Genomic DNA, 19164 nt, shown 5'->3' with positions numbered 1-19164 from the left:
CTGGATTTTATGTGTAAATATTTTTGTTTTCAATATTATCATCAAACTAAAGCATTTATTATAAGAAGTGTTTTCCCAGCAGCAAGTTTAAAGTTTTTGAGAATAAGCCTGGCATGAGAGCATGTATCTGTGATCTCAGCGCTTAAAACTGGAAGCAAGAAACACTTGGACTTCAAAGACATCCTCAGCAACATCATGAGTTCAAGACCTGCATGGACTCCAGGAGACCCTGTCTCAGAACAACAACAAAAATTTAAAGACTGGTGAGATGGCTCAGTGGGTCATGACATATGCCACCAAACCTGACAATCGAAGTTCAATTGCCAGGGCACACTTGGCAGAAAGAGAGAACTGGCCCTGGAAAGCTGTCCTATGACCTCCACACACCTGCCACGGCATGCACACATGCACAAATGCACACACACACACACACACACACACACACACAGAAAATAATGATAATAAATATGGTAGATGTATTTTAAGTTTTTTAAAATAAAAAAACATTAAATGTAATTGAAAATGAGTGTAATTCATGTAGGACTAGTGTGCTAGTGTGGGAAATTGTCTTTAGCTGTGCATCATTAAACTGAAATTATTTTCAATATTTACATCTGATTTGAAAGAATAATTTAAGGTTGTTTTTTTGGGTTTCGTGTTGTATCATTTGCAATGGTCTCAAACTCGCTCTGTGGCAGTGGGCGCTCCTGAAGACCCTGCCTCTACCGCTCTAGGGCTGAGATTATGGCTCTTGTTTGCTTCTCTATTGCTGTAATAAGAAACTGATCAAAAGGAACTTGGGGGAAGAGGAGGATTTGTTTGGCTTGGTCCATCATGGAGGGAAGCTAAGGCAGGAACAGGGAGGCAGGAACTGAAGCAGAAACAAACCATGGCAGAATGCGGTTTACTGGCTTGCTCAGCCGTTTTCTTGTTGTTGTTTTTTGGCTTTTCGAGACAGGGTTTCTCGGTGTAGCCTTGGCTTTCCTGAACTTGCTTTGTAGAACAGATTGGCCTCGAACTCACAGAGATCCGCTTCCCTCGGCCTCCTCGGCGGGGGGACTACAGGCGTGTGCCACCAGGACCCGATTCTGCCTGCCTTTTTATACAACCCTGACCAGGGGCGGCACCATCCACAGGGAGCTTGGCCCTCCTGCATCAATTAACAGTTAGCCCCCTACCCCGCCATCCCCACCCCTATACTCCCCTGCCGCAGACACGCCCGCAGAGCAATGGAGTGGAGCCAGTTCCCACTTGAGGTTCTGCCTTGACAGAAGCCAATCAGCCTGGGCTGGCACCGCCACACCTGGCTTCAGGCGGCGGCAGGGATGAACCCTGAGCTCCTGTTACGACTGTTAAGCCCTGAAAGAATAAATTTTTTTAAAGTTTCATTTAAGAGAAAGCAGATGGCGGACCAAAAAAAAAAAGTGTTGCTGAATTCTATGTGATATCTGAATTCCAGATGAGGAAGAGCAAATGGGAATTGTGTAAATGTTAATATTTACATATCAGAGCTCGATTTCCGGGGATATATTTTACTTTCGATTCAATAAAAATTACTCAGAAAAAAATTTGAGTGTTACCAAAGATGAAAATAATTGCGTTTCAAAAGCCAGAAATTTTAAAAACTCGGAGATTAAGAAGCGCAGTTCCAGTTAATTTGAAGCGACGTTTGGAAAACTTTTACTCTAACAAAAACCAGCTTTAAAGGGTACTTGTAAGGCTTCTGCACTCTCAAGCGGAGGACGCTATCCTGTGGCCCGGCCACCACAGATAAGCCGCTTCTCCTCTAAAACACGTCTGTGTTAAGTCCCTGCCATGGGTGACAAATCAGTGCATAACACATAGTAAAACTGGAAGAGTGTACGCCTATAGCGCTCGGTTTCTGTTCTCAGCCTTTGCAAGTACCAAGTCTCCTGGCTTTGTTTATTAGTGTTGGAGTAGCAGACGGTCCGCAGGCTGGAGAGGGTTCGGGTCCCGTGTCAGGCAGCTCACACCTGCCCGTAAATCCCGCGCCACGTGATCCGACGGCCTCTCCTGGCTTCTGCAAATACCTGCGTACAGTCGACCTGCACAAGCACGCAGGTACACAAACAAAAATGGATCTTGCAGAAGAAACAGTCTGAAACGCAGGATAGGTTTTACTCCTTTTGCTGTTGGTGTTATGGTGTTGGGGATCGAACCCACAGTCTTGGGCATATGAGGCAAGTACTCTACCGCTGAACCTCACCCCATGCTCTACAGAACACTCCGTGTAAGAGCTCAGGCCAGCAGAGAGCTTGAAAGGGCGCGTCACTGCCATTGTGTTTTGTGTTCATACGAGCTTTGGGAAATTGAACGTTCCGTGAGGCTGGGATTGTTGTGATCTTTTTCCCCACTCTGAGACGGTCTCTCTGGATAGCCCCGGCTGTCCTGGAACTTGCTCTGCAGACCAGGTTGGCCTCAGACTCGAGAGATGCACCTGCCTCTGCCTCCCAAGTTCTGAGATCAAAGGTGTGCACCACCTCCACCATCCGGCTGTAAAGTCCTCGTTTTTTATACGCCCATGGGTGTGTTCACCATTCGGCTTAGCCCGGCTTCCTTCTTCTATTTAAACACAAATGTCATGTTCAAGCACCAACTGTAAGACGTGGGTTAAAACAGAGTGAGAAAGGGTGTGGAGTTTTCCACCTTGCTATTGTGTGATGATTCGGGAGAGTATTGAAATATGTCAAGCCTCTATTTTCCAGTTTATAAGATATAACGGTGGTATAACGGTGGAAATAACGGTGGTAACTTCCTCAGGGGGGTTGTTTGGAAGAGAAAGTCAAATGACACCACACACTCAGCAGAGAGCATGATGTACGCACTTTATGAGCACATACTTTGTAAGTGCTCACTTGCTAAGCGCCCTCGGTATAAGTGCATGCTTTATAAGGCTGTTGCTCTTTGCACGTTTGTGTATCTCCCTACGACCCCTCTAGTTTCCAGGATTATAGCTAATACGGCATGACTGGATCTCTGTGAGAGTCGCTGTCCCACAGTGTGCAATCAATAGTGATCCAGGAAGAGTTGGCCCTGCTGCCTTTACTCCTATCAGTCTCTTCACATTTGGTCTGGGGCTGGGGACCCAAGGACATACTAACATTTTTGAGGATAGCATCTATGTTCTATCTTAAATCTTTTTTGAGTTATTGAGGTTTTTATTCGTAAACCATTTTTTTTTAAAATATTCATTTACGTATGTGAGTTTGAAGCCAGCCTAATCTACAAATCAAGTCCAGGACATCCAGGGCTACACAGAGAAACCCTGTCTCAAAACCAAACAAACAAATAAATAAACAAGCACAACAGAGATAGTACAAGCAGATAGTACAAACAAAAGATATATCTTGTGCTTCCATTTCAAAAAGGATATCCAGCTTTGCCCTGTGGTGAGCTGTGGTTTGTCTTGTTTGAGATGACAATGTTGCGGTCTTGGCTTCTGTCCAACTCCTTGGCTCAAGTAACCCTTGGCCTTTCTTACCCTTCCAAGCATCTGAGTGACCACCATTGCACCTGGATGGTTTAGTCGTTTTATTTTGTTTTTGTTTGTTTGAGGTTTTTTGGGGGAGGAAGGGGGTTGAGGGAACTCTGCTGGATAAGGTTGAAGTCTGACAATTATGGATAGCCTCTGTGCTCAATCTATAAGGGTGGGTTCCCTTTTCTCAGCCAGAGTTCTCTCTCCACCTGATCTGGGAACCCCAGAACTTGTAAGGAGGGTCAAACAGCCCTCAGAGTAGATCACAGGCCCGACCCTTTCCTGCTAAGAAACTTGCCCAGCAAGCACCTGGGGATTCCTGGAAATGCCCACCCTATGTGAATAAGATGTCTTGGTGTCTTGACTTTCCACCAATGACCTTTGACTTTACCTGCAGCTCTTCCTCAACCCCTAGGATAACTAAGTACTGCTTTCCCCCTCTTAGGATAGGACTGCTTTTGATACATGTAGATTAAGTATCCCTGGCCCTGACCCCAGCAAATCGAACACATTTACTCTAGAAACCCCAAACACTGCCAAGGCGTATAGATCCCTGATTTCTCATGAAATAAAGATGCTGCCTGCTGCATGACACCATTGGCTTTCCACCATGGCCGTTTGAGATTTGTCATTTCTTTTAAGAGAGGGAGGACTCCCCTCCTCGACACTGAATGCCGGCCAGGCTGGCTGGCCCGTGACACCCATCACATCATGCCCGACTGCCATGAACTGGGTGTTGACCACTTCCACGACTACCCACCAGGCCTGGACCCGGGGCCTACATCTCACCTGGTCTGCCTTCTGGCTGGTTTCGGGCATCTGCCCACATCCTCTGCCATGCTTAGCACAGCAGCCTAACCAAGGAGCTGTAACACTTTGGAATCATCATAGGCTTTAGAACGCCTGAGCTTCCACTGTCATCGGCAATCTCATTTTAATAGAGCTAACTAACTGTAACACCCAGTGGAAAACTTATTCCACCTTCCGCTGGTGAGACCCAGAGCTTTGCCTAGTGCATGGGCCTCAGCTTAAAGTGCTCTAGCCATTCCCGAGAGAAACCTCCCGAGCGATCTCTGGTTCCCTCTGTTCTTCCTCAGGAAGCTGACAGCCACATCCCAGACTGCTGCCAGATGAAGAACGACAGGGGTGGGAGAGTCTCGTATATCCCAGGCTGGCCTATGTACTCTGTGGAGCCAAAGATGACCTTGAATTTCTCTTCTTCTTACTTTTACTTTCTAAGGGATGGAGTTACCGGTATCCCTCCCCTCTCCATCACATCCAGTTTAATGGGTTGCTAGGGATCAAACCTGTGGCCTCATGTGTTCTAGGTAAGAGCTCTATCAATAGAGCTACATCTTCAGGCCCACCTGTAGGCATTTTGACATTTGAGATACTTGCTAGATAAGTAAATATGGTCATAGTGGTAGCTGGGGATGAATTAAGAAAGGTCTGTAAGTTTGAAACTTGTAGAGTGGTCCATGAGTAGGGAGAGAATTAAGATATGTCAACATGTTAACTGGGTGCTATTTAAAGCCACGGAACTGAGAAGGATCATCCGGAGAAAGGGCATAAATGAAGAGGAGGAAAGTCAAAAGTAAATCCTGGGCCATTTCAAGACTCAGGACATGGAGACAGGATGAGAAGCAACAAAGGAGAGTAAGCAGAAATAGAATGGAGGACGGGAGAGAGGAGGAGTCCAAATGAAGGCTGTCCTCACCGCGGTGCGCTCGCTGTGCCTGGCTATCATGTTTTTTTGATGCTGCAGGCTGGTCTCCTGGCATTATTTGCAATTTTGGTTTGGATCTATATCTCTGTTTCTCCTGGAAGGTCCTGTGTTTTTCCTAATCCTCCCTCATGATTCTCAGATCTGCCTGTGTCTTCAGATTTAGTCTACTTGTAACTTAGGATCCAAAGTCTAGATTGAAGCATCCCTTGGCCAGGATCAGCTCATATCAGCTAAACTGAGCCTCCTCTTATGCACCACCTCACTTTTCCTCTCCCCTGGAGGAGGACAGAAAGCTGGGTCTAGCTTTAGGCACCCTGATTTAGTTATCAAGTAATAATTCCTAGAACTTACACTGAGCCCTGCTTTCCTGTACTTACTTCTCCTTGTCTGTGTGTCAGCAGTCCTCAAGGCCCTCCACTTCTCATGATCTCATTCTGATGACAGGTCAGTAACAGAAGCCATTGCTCTGCTGTGACCCTCACCCCTCACCTCTGCATTCTGAATCAGAGGTCAAGTCAATCTCCTAGTGTCTACTAAATAAAAATTTCTTCAAAGAGAGGTGTATACGCTAGGAAATTAGATTCAGCCTACTGTTGTAATCATTGCTAACCAGTGGGGAATCCATGAAGGGAGTGCTAAGGAGATGAATCAGCAAACAGAACCTCACATTTCCCACCAGCTTACAGGATATAAGCTAGTAAGAGGGGAGTTAGATCCCAAGAAAATCATACAGGCCCTATAACTTTTTCCGAAGGACTGCAATTTGAGGAATCTATAATTATTCTTTGGTCCCTGTTTAGCCTAAATTCTTATTAAATAGAGCTAAAGGTGTTTCCAGAAACGATGATTAAGGTCTAGTCAACTATTTGAAAGCCTTATTTCTCAATCCAGCTGTTGGAGTCAGGCTATGTGCTACTCTAAGTTACTCCACATTGTAAATCATTACCAAACACAAGCCCAGAGGCTTTTTGTCATCAGTTAGTTATTTGTAGAATCCCATCAGGCCCCCACACAGATCTGGAGTCAGTATAAGCAGAAAAGAATCTCCCTGCTTATGGGTCTCCCTGCCTTCGCCAAGGAGCACATTTCTGTGCAAACCATTTAATTTTTTTTTTTAATAGAACTCCTCTGGGCCCTGTTTTCCCTATCAGACTGATTCTCTGACATCACCCAAGACAGAACAGGCACTTCAGTGCATAAGATTATTCTATTTCTTTCATCCAGAGGGGTATTTTTCATTAGTATCTCCTGACAAGGTAACAAATATCCCTCAAGTGGGAATTCTCCAGCCCTAGTCACTATAGTTGGGCAGCCCTTCCTGGCTTTTCCCATGAGCCTGAGTCCTGGCTTTGTGTGTGTGTCTACCACAGGGAGAATTTGTTCATGCCAGCAGCTGTTATTCTACTCTGTGGCATTAAGCAACTTTACTGGTTCATATCTATCACATCCAATTAATACTTCGTAAAGGGTAGGTACCCAGGCTTCTCTTTTCCAGTGCTAGGTTGAGAAAATCTTTTTCCAGCCTGAAATAGTATCTATTCTCATAAAACATGTAAGTAAATGTGCTGATTTAAATGAGGTGTCTCTCAAAGGCTTGGGCACGAATACTTGGTTCCTAGTTTATGCCTGGTTAGGGAAGAGTCAGAGATGTGGCCTTACTGGAGAAAGAATGTCACTGGACATGGGCTTTGAGGTTTTGAAAGACTGACGCCATTTTTCCCAATGTGTTGGGTGTCTCTGTCTTCCGCTTGCATTTAGAGATGGGAGACCCTGGCTATTCCTGCGCCATGCCTTTGTTCCACTGTCTTAGATTCTAACCCTCAGGTAGCATAAGCCCAATTAAACACATTCTTTCATAAGTTGCCTTTGTCATTGTATCTTATCACAGCAGTATAAAACTGACTAATATAATAAACAAAACACAATTTCATCATATAAAGCTTGGTAAGCGTCCACTTTTTATTATCATGTCAACTCTCACTTTTCTGTTCTCCTAAACAAATTGTGACCCAAGCCAGAGCGTCACCAGTGGATGTTGGCACAGTGAACAGAGCTCCCAGAGGGACAAGTCTTCTATTATTCTTCCTATCCAGCCCTGACCACTGAACCCGCTTGTGCATGTAAGCTTTGGATTCTCAGGAGCAGCTGAGCCAAACCTGCCAGTCTTGTCAGTCTTCATCTGAGCAATGTCCATGATTATTGCTCTGGGCAATTCCAGGTCATATTTTCCATGATAACCTTTTCTTCTCAGATAAACGTTTCCAAATTGGTAAATACAGGAAACTCGTTGGACTCCCCTCAAGACTGTGTTGCAGTATATATTTTTTTTCTTTCTTCATCTATTTCCTTTTTAAATACAGAATCTCATGTAGACTGGGCTAACATTGAATTTTCTATGTAGCCAAGGATGGCCTTGAACGTCTGGTCTTCCTGTCCCATCTCCCCATGATTGTGATTCCACCATACCAACTTGCCACCACACCAACTTTTATACAGTGCTATGATTGAACCCAGTTCTTGGTGCAAGCTACACAAGCGCTCTACCAATCAAAATACACCCCACCCCCACTCCTCTGTTCTAACAGTACCAGTTCCCATTCTCTCCTTTTCTCTCTTGGCACTATGGATTATGTCCCAGAGCCCTGTGCTTGCTAAGCATACCCAGTGATAAGGACAGGACATAGAAGCAGATCACACAGTCTAGGGCAGAGACTCTCTAGCAGGAGGAGGGAACCCCAGAGGACTAAGAGAAAGATAAACAGAGACAGCCATGCGGACTAGTCAGTGTCTAGTGTAGGTTACCTGCAAGCCAGAGAGTGCTCTCTGCATCCATGAAGACTGACCATACTTCACAAGAAGCCCCGCTGTCTCTACCTCCTCTCCTTCTAGCCAGCACTGCTTGCTTGGTGGTCTAGAACACCCATCACAACGTATGTAAGGGCATATGGATGACAGGAAGGAAAACCCCCAGTTCATATTTTAAAACACATTTTACTGTACTGCTTGCTTGCTGCTTTTCCTTACAAACAAGAATTCTCTGGAGCTTGTGCATGTATGTTAATGGCTTTTTCCTGAAGAAGCCTCAGAGCCATCTCTTTGTTCAGAATCCTACAACAGCCCTGAAAACAGCAGTTCTATTCTTGTCATGACCAAAAGCTAGAAATGTCCCTTGTCTTATCATGTTGGAGGTCAGAAATGCAAGAAGTATTTGGGGTGCTCTGGTTGCTGGTCTGGCTCCTGAACGATTTTATAGTCTAAAACTCTTGAGGGTGGACTGTTTCAGCAGCCTTTGGAGCCACTGAAACTGTGGACCCCACCTCCCATTTCCCTATTAACTCTAGGAAAGTAAACGTTAGCTTTGCCACTCCTTAGGCTTTAAAATACCGTATGAGAAAGGGGAGGTGTCTAGGAAAAGCTATTTTCTTCTGGTCCAAAGACTGGAATCTACCTTTGGTCCTGGATAGAGACATGACATTCTGGTCTATTTTAAAGATTAAAGCATTACATAGTATTGTCTCCTTGATTAAGAGTTAAGCCAGCTGGGCCTGTCATTCAATCACCTGGCCAGGAGTCCACCAATAGGAAAATTGATTTACCCAAAAGCAGGCTAGGAAATTGGAAAGAATCATTATCCTGTTAATGAGATAAAATAATCTCCTTGCTCCCATGCAGTCTCCAGCAGAACTTTCATCATGTGTCCTGCCAGCTTTTCTGAGTTGCTCAAAAAACTATAATTTTTAATTTTTTTTTTCTTTTCCCCAACGCAAATACTAGCCAAAGCCTGGGCATGCTTTCCCAGACACTTTGGACTTTCTAATTTTTCTTCTCTGGAGGCCCCAATGCTTTTGTGCCATATAGCTGCTTGGGTAGTATGGCTCTGAATCTGTTACTGAATCTGTCTGCTTTCTCTCTCTCTCTCTCTCTCTCTCTCCCTTATTCTTTGTAAATTTCACACTATGCACTCCATTCCCATTCATCTCCTCATCCCTCCGTCTCTGCCTCTGCAACCTCCCCACCAAAAGAAAGCAAAAAATAAAAACAAAGGCAACAAAAAAAAAAAAAGAGAGAGAAAAGATAGCACAAAAAAACCAACCAACCAACCTCTCCCCATGGAAGCTGTGGTGTGCCTTAGTGTGTCACACAGTATACCTTTTTGTCCAAACAGCCTTACTTGCAAATGTTTATTGCAGGGAGTCATTGGTGTGGTTTGAGGCCTCTGCCTTCTGCTACACTATCAATACTGGATCGTCATCAGGGCTCCTGTCGCTGCTCTTTGTCATGGAGAGCTGCAGCTCTGTTTCTGCAGGACCAGCTCCTACTCAAGATCCAGCGGTTCACAGATGGATTAGATGTTGGGGTGGGACAATCCTGGATCTGAGCCTGGGTGGTGGCTGTGTTGTTCAGCTCACCAGAGCTCCTCTGTGGGGACCACTAAGGGCCAGCTCTCCTGCTTTGCCCAATCACTCAGGAACCAGCTCTTCTGCTAGTGGCAGCTGGCAAGAGGCAAGGCGGGGACTGGCTCTCCCATGCTGGTATCTCACACCCATACCACCAGGGCCAGCCCCCTGCCTGCTTTCTTAAAGTCATGGTGTTCTCTCTTCTTCATCTCCCTCTTCCTGGCAACTGATGAGATTTACAGTTTGTCTGCCCTGGTGCTCGAATTATTATAAAATTTTCCTCAAGTTCATTTCTAAATTATTTTATTAACAAAACTATGAACCCAAAGAGGGAAACCTCCATTCCCTAGGTAGTAACACTACTTATTAGTCTATGATCTCACCTATTCCATTTGTTTGTTTGTTTGGTTTGCTGAGGTTTGGTAGCTTCTGGCTGACCAGGAACTAATTGTGAAGGCCTTGGAGGAGTCTTCCTGTATAGAGGAATTTTAAAACAGCAACATGGCTATTGTGGCAAGGGATCACATCCAAAGACCTAGGTCTGTGAGATCTAGCTGGAATATAAACTTTTAATCCCTCTGGCTGGAATACACACTTTAATCCATCTGGCTGGAATATAAACAGGTCTTTAGTACACACCTTTAATCCCAAACAATGATTAAAGGACAGACACATTGACAAATCAAAGAAAGATTTAACAGAATGAATCAGAGATAGGATATGCACAACTCTCATGAGAACAGACAGGAAAGAGAAGCTATTTAAGAGCAGCGCAGAGAGAGAGAGAGAGAGCATGAGAGTTTGTGGAGACATTACAGTAGAGCTCGGGAGTTCAGTGAAGTTCAGGGCAGTTTGATGCCGTTCATCTGAGTGCAGTCCAATTCGTGGAGTTCAGAGGCAGTTTTTCTAAGCAGAACAATTCAGTGAGAATCAGAGAGAAGCCAGTTTGTATCAGTCAGCTCAGAGAGAATTTTTGAGGCAGAGCAGCTGAGTTGAACCAGCCAATTAGAATTCAGAAAGAACTGGAAAGGATGAGTTTATTTAGCAGTAAATCTCAGAGGCTGAAAACCTTCTAGGTCTAGGTTAGCAGATGGAGGCTGAAAGCTGAAGCCTTCAAGGTCTGGGCTTGCAGAAGATTAGATTGCAGGGAGGCCTATACCTGGGATAGAGAGAGATGCTCTGGGCTCAGTCCACGCCACGTATTAGTAAAGCTCTTAAACTCTCATCTGAGGAAATAAAAACATTCACTTTCCCGCCTCTGCTTCCCAAGTGATGGTTTCACAGGCATTTGTCCCTGTGCCCAGCTTTCTATTTAGTTGTTGCTGCTGTTATTGTTGGCTTTTTGAGACAGAGTTTCTCTGTGTAGAGCCTGACCGTCATGAAACTCTAGATCAGGCTGCCCCCAGACTCACAGAGATCTGCCTGCCTCTGCCTTTTGAGTGCTGGAATTAAAAGTAACGCCCAGACATTTAAGTTAATTATTTTTCAATTTTTTATTTATTTATGTTTTTAAATATAGGAGTGCTCTGTTTGAATGTACACCTACACACCAGAAGGGAGCATTAGATCCCTTTATAGATAGTCATGAACCGTCACATAGTTGCTGGGAATTGAATTCAGGACCTCTGAAAAGCTGCCATTGTTCTTAACCACTGAGCCATCTCACCAGGCCTTAAGTTAATTCTTAATAATGCTCTAAAGATTTCCACTCTCTTGGGACCAGCCATATAACTTTTTATTTCCTCTTAGTTTCATCTTTATCAATATTTTCTTTATCTAATTATTTCTTAATAACCATTTATAATTTTCACCTTCTTATGACAAGGCCTCTGACTGCCCCCCTGGCCTTTTCATGTTATTTTGTTAATTGACTTAGAATTTATAGATACTAATGAAAACATTAGTAGAAGAAGGAATAAAAAGGTGCATCTTTCCATTTTGCAGCAGCAAAGATATAATTTAATGTGTATGCCCCTAACCATAGCATTTACCATGATGGGTAACAAGTATATTCAGTGGTTGAATATTGTGCTGGCTAGTCTTACATCAACGTGACACACAAATATAATAGTAGCTTTTATTCACCCTGGCTGCCTGCTTCAACTGTTCTGGCTCAAACACCTCTCTGAGCTGACTGATTCAGTGTGGCTTCTCTCTCAGCCTCTGACTGAATTGCTCTGCTTGGCTTCAAATTAACTCTAGCAATCTGTTCTAATCTCCTGGCTCCTTCTCATTCTCTAGCTATTCTGTCTTCACCTGTGTCTAGCTTGTTCTCTCTCCAACCTGTCTCTATAAAACTCTCCTGGTAAAACTGCCTCTGAATTTCACAAACTGAACTGCCATAAACTCAGTTCCACTGCACTGCCTCTCAACTCACTGACTCAACCAAACTGCCTGAACAGAACTTTCTAGAACCAGAGATTTACAAGACTTTCTCTCTTGAGCACTGGGATTAAAGGTTTATACCACCACGCCTGCACCCAAGCTTTTCTTTACCTGAAATTTAACTCTATACTAGGCTGGCCTTGAACTCAGAGATCTGCTTTCCTCTTTTTCCTGGGATTAAGGTGTGTCTGTATTCCAGCCTAGAAGGTCTTTGAATGTTATCTCTTGCCTGAGCAGCCATGTATGAATGAAAATTCCTCTGTACACAAACTAGAGTTTTCTGAAAGGCGGCAACCTCAAGTGAGAAATGCCTCCATGAGATTGGGCTGTAGACAAGCCTGTGGGACATTTTCTTAATTAGTGATTGATAGGAGTCAGCCCAGCCCAGGGTGTGTGGTGTCATCCCTGGGCTGGTAGTCCTGGAAACTATAAGAAAGCAGGCTGAGCAAACCACGGGAAGCAAGCCAGTAGAGGACACCCCCTCCACGGCCTGTGCATCAGCTCCTGCCTTCAGATTCCTGTCCTGACTTCTGTGATGAGCCTGTGTGTAAATGTAAGCCAAGTGAACCCTCTCCTCTCCAACCTGCTTTTTGGTTATGGTGGTTCATTGGAAGCAACAGAAATCCCAACTAAGACAAATATCCTAGTCATATAAAAGCTAGTCCCCAAACCATATGGTCAAATATGACATGTTTTTGTTGCATTTATCTGAGATGTTACAGAGGCCATGTTAAAGGGGAAAAAAAATGCAACGAAGATCCTTTTGCAGATTTTTTTAATTGGCTTTATCTGCAAGTTCTCAAATCAGATATCAGTCTAGACCAGAAACGGTTCTGAATGTTCTGCTTCACCACTTAGGCAGGTGGTATTTATAGCCGGAGGAATGGAAATAACATACAGAAAATGGAAATGAAGTGCAGACATAGCCCAGCTGTATACAGCTTTCCTGTCTTATTGGAACATGTCTTGAACAGGTGGCCACTTGTAAGTGAGGCTCAGCTAGTTTTTGTAAGAGGCAGCAATGCATTTACACAGTGCACTGTGCACAGAAAAAGCTCTAAGTGAGATACATAAAGAGGCCTCTGCAGACTAAACTTCACAGGGACAAGTCTTTTCCTTGGCAGAAACATATTTTACATATTTTCCAATTTAGCCTATTAAACTGGTTGTTCCTTCTGCCGAGTGAGTATCAGATCCGGCCTTCCCTGATGTCAGTCTAAAAGATATGCTGAGGCACAGCAATATGAGAACAGAGAGTGTGTTAGAGCTAGAGTGAGGAGAGGGGAAAGAGAAAGAAAACAGAAAAAGGCAGAGCTGGGGGAGATGGCTCCATGGGTAAAGCATATGCTACACAATCAAGGACCTGAGTTTAGAGCCTCAGCACCCATATTGGTATGATGTTCTGTGGTGGAATGTATCCAATTTACCCTTCTTCATTCAAATGCTGATTTCTCTATGGTTTCAGTCAGGACATTGCGTTGTGATGTTTATTCTAAGCATCACCTGTCTCAAGGTTGTGTAAACAGGCCACCATTTGTTCTCTGTAATTTCAATAAAACAACCAGGCAGTGCTGCGCAATGGAGAGAACAGGGTGGGGCATCCTGGTCCGGAGGGGAAGAGAAGGAATCGAGTTGGGGGAGTCGGAGAGGAAAGATCGGCAGAATGGGACTTGGAACCATGAGGAGAGATGAACCGGACCTGAGATGTGACTAAAAGCAAGTATAGTGTGGGAAATCTGAATGGGAGGAAACTATGCGGGCTTGGAGGTTTAGGGTCGAGTAACTATTGCCCAGTATTGTGCTCTAGGTTAATTAAATAAATCCTAGTCTCTGTGTGGTGATTTGGGTATACAGCTGATTTGGGAATAACCCCTGTTTAACTAAAAGATAAATCAATAATAAATATTAATAACTAACAACACACCCATCATGGTGTAACTCTAGTGTGGGCAGGCAAAGGCAGGAGAACCCCTGGATCTTACTAGCTAACCATTCTAGCCAGTTGGCAAGCTCAACACTCAGTAAGAGACCCTGTTTAAAAACATTAAACGCTGTTGTGTTAAATGGCCATGCTGTCAAATTGGTTTCTGTATTCATTATTTTCCTACTGCTGCAATAAAACATGACCAAGGTAATCTATAAAAGGATGCGTTTATTCGAACTTACGACTCTAGAGGGCTGGAGGCATGGTAGCAGGAGCAGGAAGCTGAGGAATCACATCTTGAGCAGCAAGGATGGAGTAGGGAGAATGAAGTAGAATTGACATAAGTTTTTTAACTCTCAAAGCCTACCTCCAGTAGGCTTTCTCCAAGCCTTCCTCCAACAAGGCCAAACCTCCTAAACCTCCCCAAACAGTGCTGCCAACTGGGACCAAATCTTCAAATACTGTGGGACTACAGGAACCTCTCATCCAAACCACAACACTTTTTAAATATTTATATCTGTAGACTTGTGTTGTTGTCTACTTTGGTCAGAGAAGCTTCTCTTATGGTAGCAGTTAAGGCAGAGACTCAGATCTGATAAAAGTGGCTCCTTGGATAAATTGTCACATATAACTGCATGCATTGTCTCTATTAACCCTCCTCCTGCAAGGCTCAGGGGACATCTCAGAGGAGCAGGCAGGAAGAAGGTAAGAGCTGACAGGTGAGGGCAGCTGTTCAATGCAGACTTTTGGGTGTGACCTGGCTACTGCACAATCGTCTCGAAGCACCTGTGGGGCCTGCACAAGAGCAAGCCGGTCAGAATTCCAGCCTGGATTACAGAGAGGACCCCAAGCCTCCACCCTTGCTAGAGGAGCTAACAGCAATTGATGGTTTCTGAGGGAATGAGACTAATTTTCCTTTGGGGAAGAGGGTTGCCTGTGCCCCAGTTGATGGCCCTATACCCATGCACAAATGGGCAACACTAATTGGACTCAGGGGGTCATTAACGCCAACCCAGAAAAGGAGGCCAAGTAGTTGGGAGAGCGACAGAGGTGGGGGGGTTTGGCTCTAGGGTGTGTAAAGTGACATAAGACTGTTCTGTGGTATGGTGAAGGGGAAACTTAGGGAGAGAGAGAGGAGAAGGGAGAGAGGGAAGAGCCAGAGGCATCAGGAAGAGTCCAGAGAAAGAAAGTATTAGCCCGAATATGGCCAGCAGAGTGCATGGCTATGAGAGAAGCATGAGCCAAGCACATATGGGGTGGGTGGCAATGAGAGAGAGAGAGAGGCAGGCAGGCAGGCAGGCAGACAGACAGACAGAGACACATAGAGAGAGAGACAGAGAGAGACAATGTGAGTGAGAATGAGGGAATGAGAGAGAGAGAGAATAGCCAGAATAGCAGGGTTATAAGGGGGGTGAGTACCTGGGAAGAAGTTGCCCTTACGCCAGGGAGTGTAGAAGAGGTGAGAAGAGCTGGGAGTCTAGCACAAACTCTGAAGCGTGTAACAGGTGCGTGTGGTGCTGAGGGAGCCTGGAGGATGAAGTCTGGAAACTAAGCTGTATGCTTCCAACAAGTAACAGAATTTGAGGGCCCCGGGTTAAACAGCAGCTTCTTCTGAGATTATAAACCTTCCATCTTGGAGGAAAGCTTGTTAAGGAGGTGAAGAAACAGGCTGATTTTAGGGAGATGAGACATTCCATCCCGAAGAGAAGGTCCTTAAGCTCAGGAAGTAAACAACCCAAAGATTTCCTTCCTTCCATTCTTTTTTCTTTTTTCCCAAGACAAGGTCTCACTATGTAGTTGATCATCTATTTATTTGTTTGCATTTTGAGACAGGGTTTCTCTGTGTAGCTCTGCTGTCTTGGAACTCACTCTGAACTCAGAGATCTGCCTGCCTCTGCCTCCTGAGTGCTGGGATTAAAGGTGCGCTCCAGCACCACGGCTGCCACCACCTGACCACCTGGCTCCTTCCTTCCTTCCTTCCTTCCTTCCTTCCTTCCTTCCTTCCTTCCTTCCTTCCCCCTTTTCTTCTTTCTTCTTCTTCTTTCTTTCCCCCAGAAGCAAACCATCACAAATAGGGCTTTTTATATGTCACCAAGAAATACCTGAATTGCACACAGATTCTTGGACTGGTGGTTCATATCCATTGGCTCCTTCAACTTTAGCACCTGTCTTGTCACCAGTAACCTTCTCAGAACTCCCACCTTCACCACAGAGCTCAGTGAGTTTTCCCAATTCAAACTTGGGTTTGCATTTCTACTTTTCTAACGAAGACACTGTGAAGAGGATAAATGGACTGGCAAGCCTTTCTATTTCTTTCACAGTGTTGTCTGCTATCAATTTACTATTATTATTTTATTGTTGTTGTTTTGTTTTGGACAGTGTCTTACTATGTAGTTCTGGCTGTCCGCAAACTCCTATGTCAACCAGGCCGGCCTCACATTTCCAGAAAGCCACCTGCTTCTGCCTCCCAGGCTCTAGAATTAACGGTGTGTGCCACCCTGTTCAGTTTACAATCAATTTATTGACTACTTCTTTCTAGTCATTTTGTGCATTTCTCTAGTCAGGACAGCCATAATCTTCCAGATCGGGCAGACATACTGGTGCTGATGCAGGATATCTTGTGTATCTGGTTGTTGCCTTTCTCCCCATACCCCTCCCCCAGTAAAACCAGCAGAAGAGACAGAGCAAACAGCCATCTCATGTCTTGATGTCAGCATGAGCTTCAATCATGGCCTGCCATAATCTGACCATGTTCAGGGTAACAGCAGAAATTAGTCTGACAGCTTTTGCCCTGAACATCCTCCGTAATTAGCTTGGATTTTCTAAATGCAACTTCTTATGTATCTCTCAGCAGGGTTCACTTCAAACAAATGATGCTCGTGGCCATCACATGCAATTTTGGTTCCCTGAGTCCTTGTGATGACTGTTTTCCCAATGTTTCTAATATTGAATATAGCTGGGATTTTCACAGCAAACTAATCCTTCTTAGAGAATGAATCAGTTGAGCCAGCTGAGGTGTAACGTGCCTGTAATTCTAGCACTCAGGGAATGCAGAGGCAGTCAGATCGCTGTGAGTTCCAGACCAGCCTGGTTTACACGGGATGTTGCCAGGGACATCCAGGGATACATAGTGAGGGCCTGTCTTAAAAACAAAAACAAAAAATAAAACAAAACCAAAACCAAAACCAAACCAAAAACCCAGGGCAGTGGTGTTATATGTCTTTAATCCCTACACTTGCAATCCAGAGGCAAAGGCAGGCAGATGAGGCCAGCCTGGTCTATAGAGCAAATCCCAGGATGGCCAGGGCTACACAGAGAAACCTTGTCTCCAGAAAAGAGAGAGAGAGAGAAAATAAGGAAAGGAAAGAAGGAAGGAAGAAAATGGATCAACCAATTTTTTTCTTGCCCCCTTCTTGTCACCTTTTGTCAGGAACTTTTTCTTACTTACTGACATAGTGCCCCTCAGATAGGCGAAAGGGCTTGCTTTTTGATACAGGGTCCTCTACGTGGCCTTGGCTGGCCTGGAATTTGCTAGATAGACCAGGTTGGTCTTGAAATTGTGGTGAATTTTGAATTGTGGTGATCTTCCTGTCTCTGCCTCCCAAGAGCTAGTCTTACAGGTACATGCCACTAAACCAGGCTTCAAAATGAAAACTTTAATTCATTCTTTCAGCCTCTCTCGGCCTCTCAGACACATGCTAGTTCATTACTTTAATAAAATGCACCAACAGATGTTAGGCAGAAACAGTCACATCTGGGACACGTATAGCACCATTCTAGGTCTCCAGGGGCAGGAAAAGCAATATTGATTCATCCTCCCCCAAAGCTGGTCTCACTAGCCCATCTCATTTAGCCTGTTTAATTCCTTTAAGCTGAGTAGTTTGTGCATAAGGGCAGCACCAATTATTTTAGCTGTCTTGGGAATAAAGAAAAGCGCTACAAGACCAAGGGGAATGTTGCAAACAGAAACTCACTATGCTAAAATACAGGAAAAACTTCACTAAGGCTTGTGGCTAGAATTATGTTTTTTCAGCTGAATGGGTGATAAATCTTGAATTGCCTGCTTCCTGAAGCCAATTTGAATTAGAGGTCTCTTTGGGCCTTTCTACAGATTTAACTTAACTTGGTTCTTGCAGGGAAAGGATGACATATCTCACATATAGCACAGAAAGATGTGGTGGAGGATCTTTTCTGATAGCAGTACATCTGTAAGTGGCTAAGCCCCAAAGCTACTCCAGTCTTCTGCATACCTTTTATTTTCAATTTTGTTTTATTTTCGTAAGCCACGTTTTCTAAGAAAACAAAAACAAAACCTGCTGGTTTCCTGTCGACAAATTATTACATTTGTATTATGTCTAGCTTCTTCATTATATTTATTTATTCATCTTGCATGTGTATGTGTGTGTGTGTGTATGTATGTATGTGTGCGCACGCGGGTGTGTACGTGAGGGCATGAGCATGCATGTGCTTGTCACAGAGCAAGTGTAGGTGTCAGATGATGATTTTAGGGAGTGGGTTCTCTCCCTCTACTATATGGGTTTTGGGGATGGAACTCAGGTCATCATGCTTGGTGGCAGGCATCTTTCCCTGCTAAAATACCTTGCTAGCGACATCAGAAGAGGGAGAAAATGGGGAACAGGACAGGAGCCTACCACAGAGGGCCTCCAAAAGATTCCATCCAGTAGGATATCAAAACATATGCTGAGACTCATAGCCAAACTTTGGGCAGAATCTTATGAAAGAAGGGGGAGATAGAAAGACCTGGAGTGAGACAGGAGCTCCACAAGGAGAGCAACAGAACCAAAAAATCTGGGCACAGGGGTCTTTTCTGAGACTGATACTCCAATCAAGGTCCATGCATGGAGATAACCTTTGAACCCCTGCACAGATGTAGCTCATGGCAGCTCAGTGTCCAAGAGGGTTCCCTAGTAATGGGATAGGGACTGTCTCTGACATGAATTCAGTGGCTGGCTCTTTGATGACCTTGCCCTGAGGGGGGAGCAGCCTTACCAGTCCACAGAAGACAAAGAAGCCAGTCCTGATGAGACCTGATAGACTAGGGTCAGATGGAAGGGGAGGAGGACCTCTCCTATTATTGGTCTGGGGAAAGGGCATAGGAATAGAAGAGAGAGGGAGAATGGGATTGGGAGGGGGTAAGAGAGGGGGCTGGGATACAAAGTGAATAAACTGTAATTAATAAAAATAAAATAAAAATTAAAAATAAAAGAATACACCA

General features: G+C 44.5%; 1 pseudogene; it reads right to left on the bottom strand.

The window, feature by feature from the left end:
• Positions 1-1926: 1926 nt before the first annotated feature.
• Positions 1927-17382, bottom strand: LOC110550250 (small ribosomal subunit protein eS1-like; annotated as a pseudogene).
• Between the last annotated feature and the right edge of the window lie 1782 nt (positions 17383-19164).

Source organism: Meriones unguiculatus, chromosome 11 (genome assembly GCF_030254825.1).
Source record: "Meriones unguiculatus strain TT.TT164.6M chromosome 11, Bangor_MerUng_6.1, whole genome shotgun sequence".
NCBI classification, from domain to species: Eukaryota; Metazoa; Chordata; class Mammalia; order Rodentia; family Muridae; genus Meriones; species Meriones unguiculatus.
This window is presented reverse-complemented; position numbering and strand designations above follow the sequence as displayed.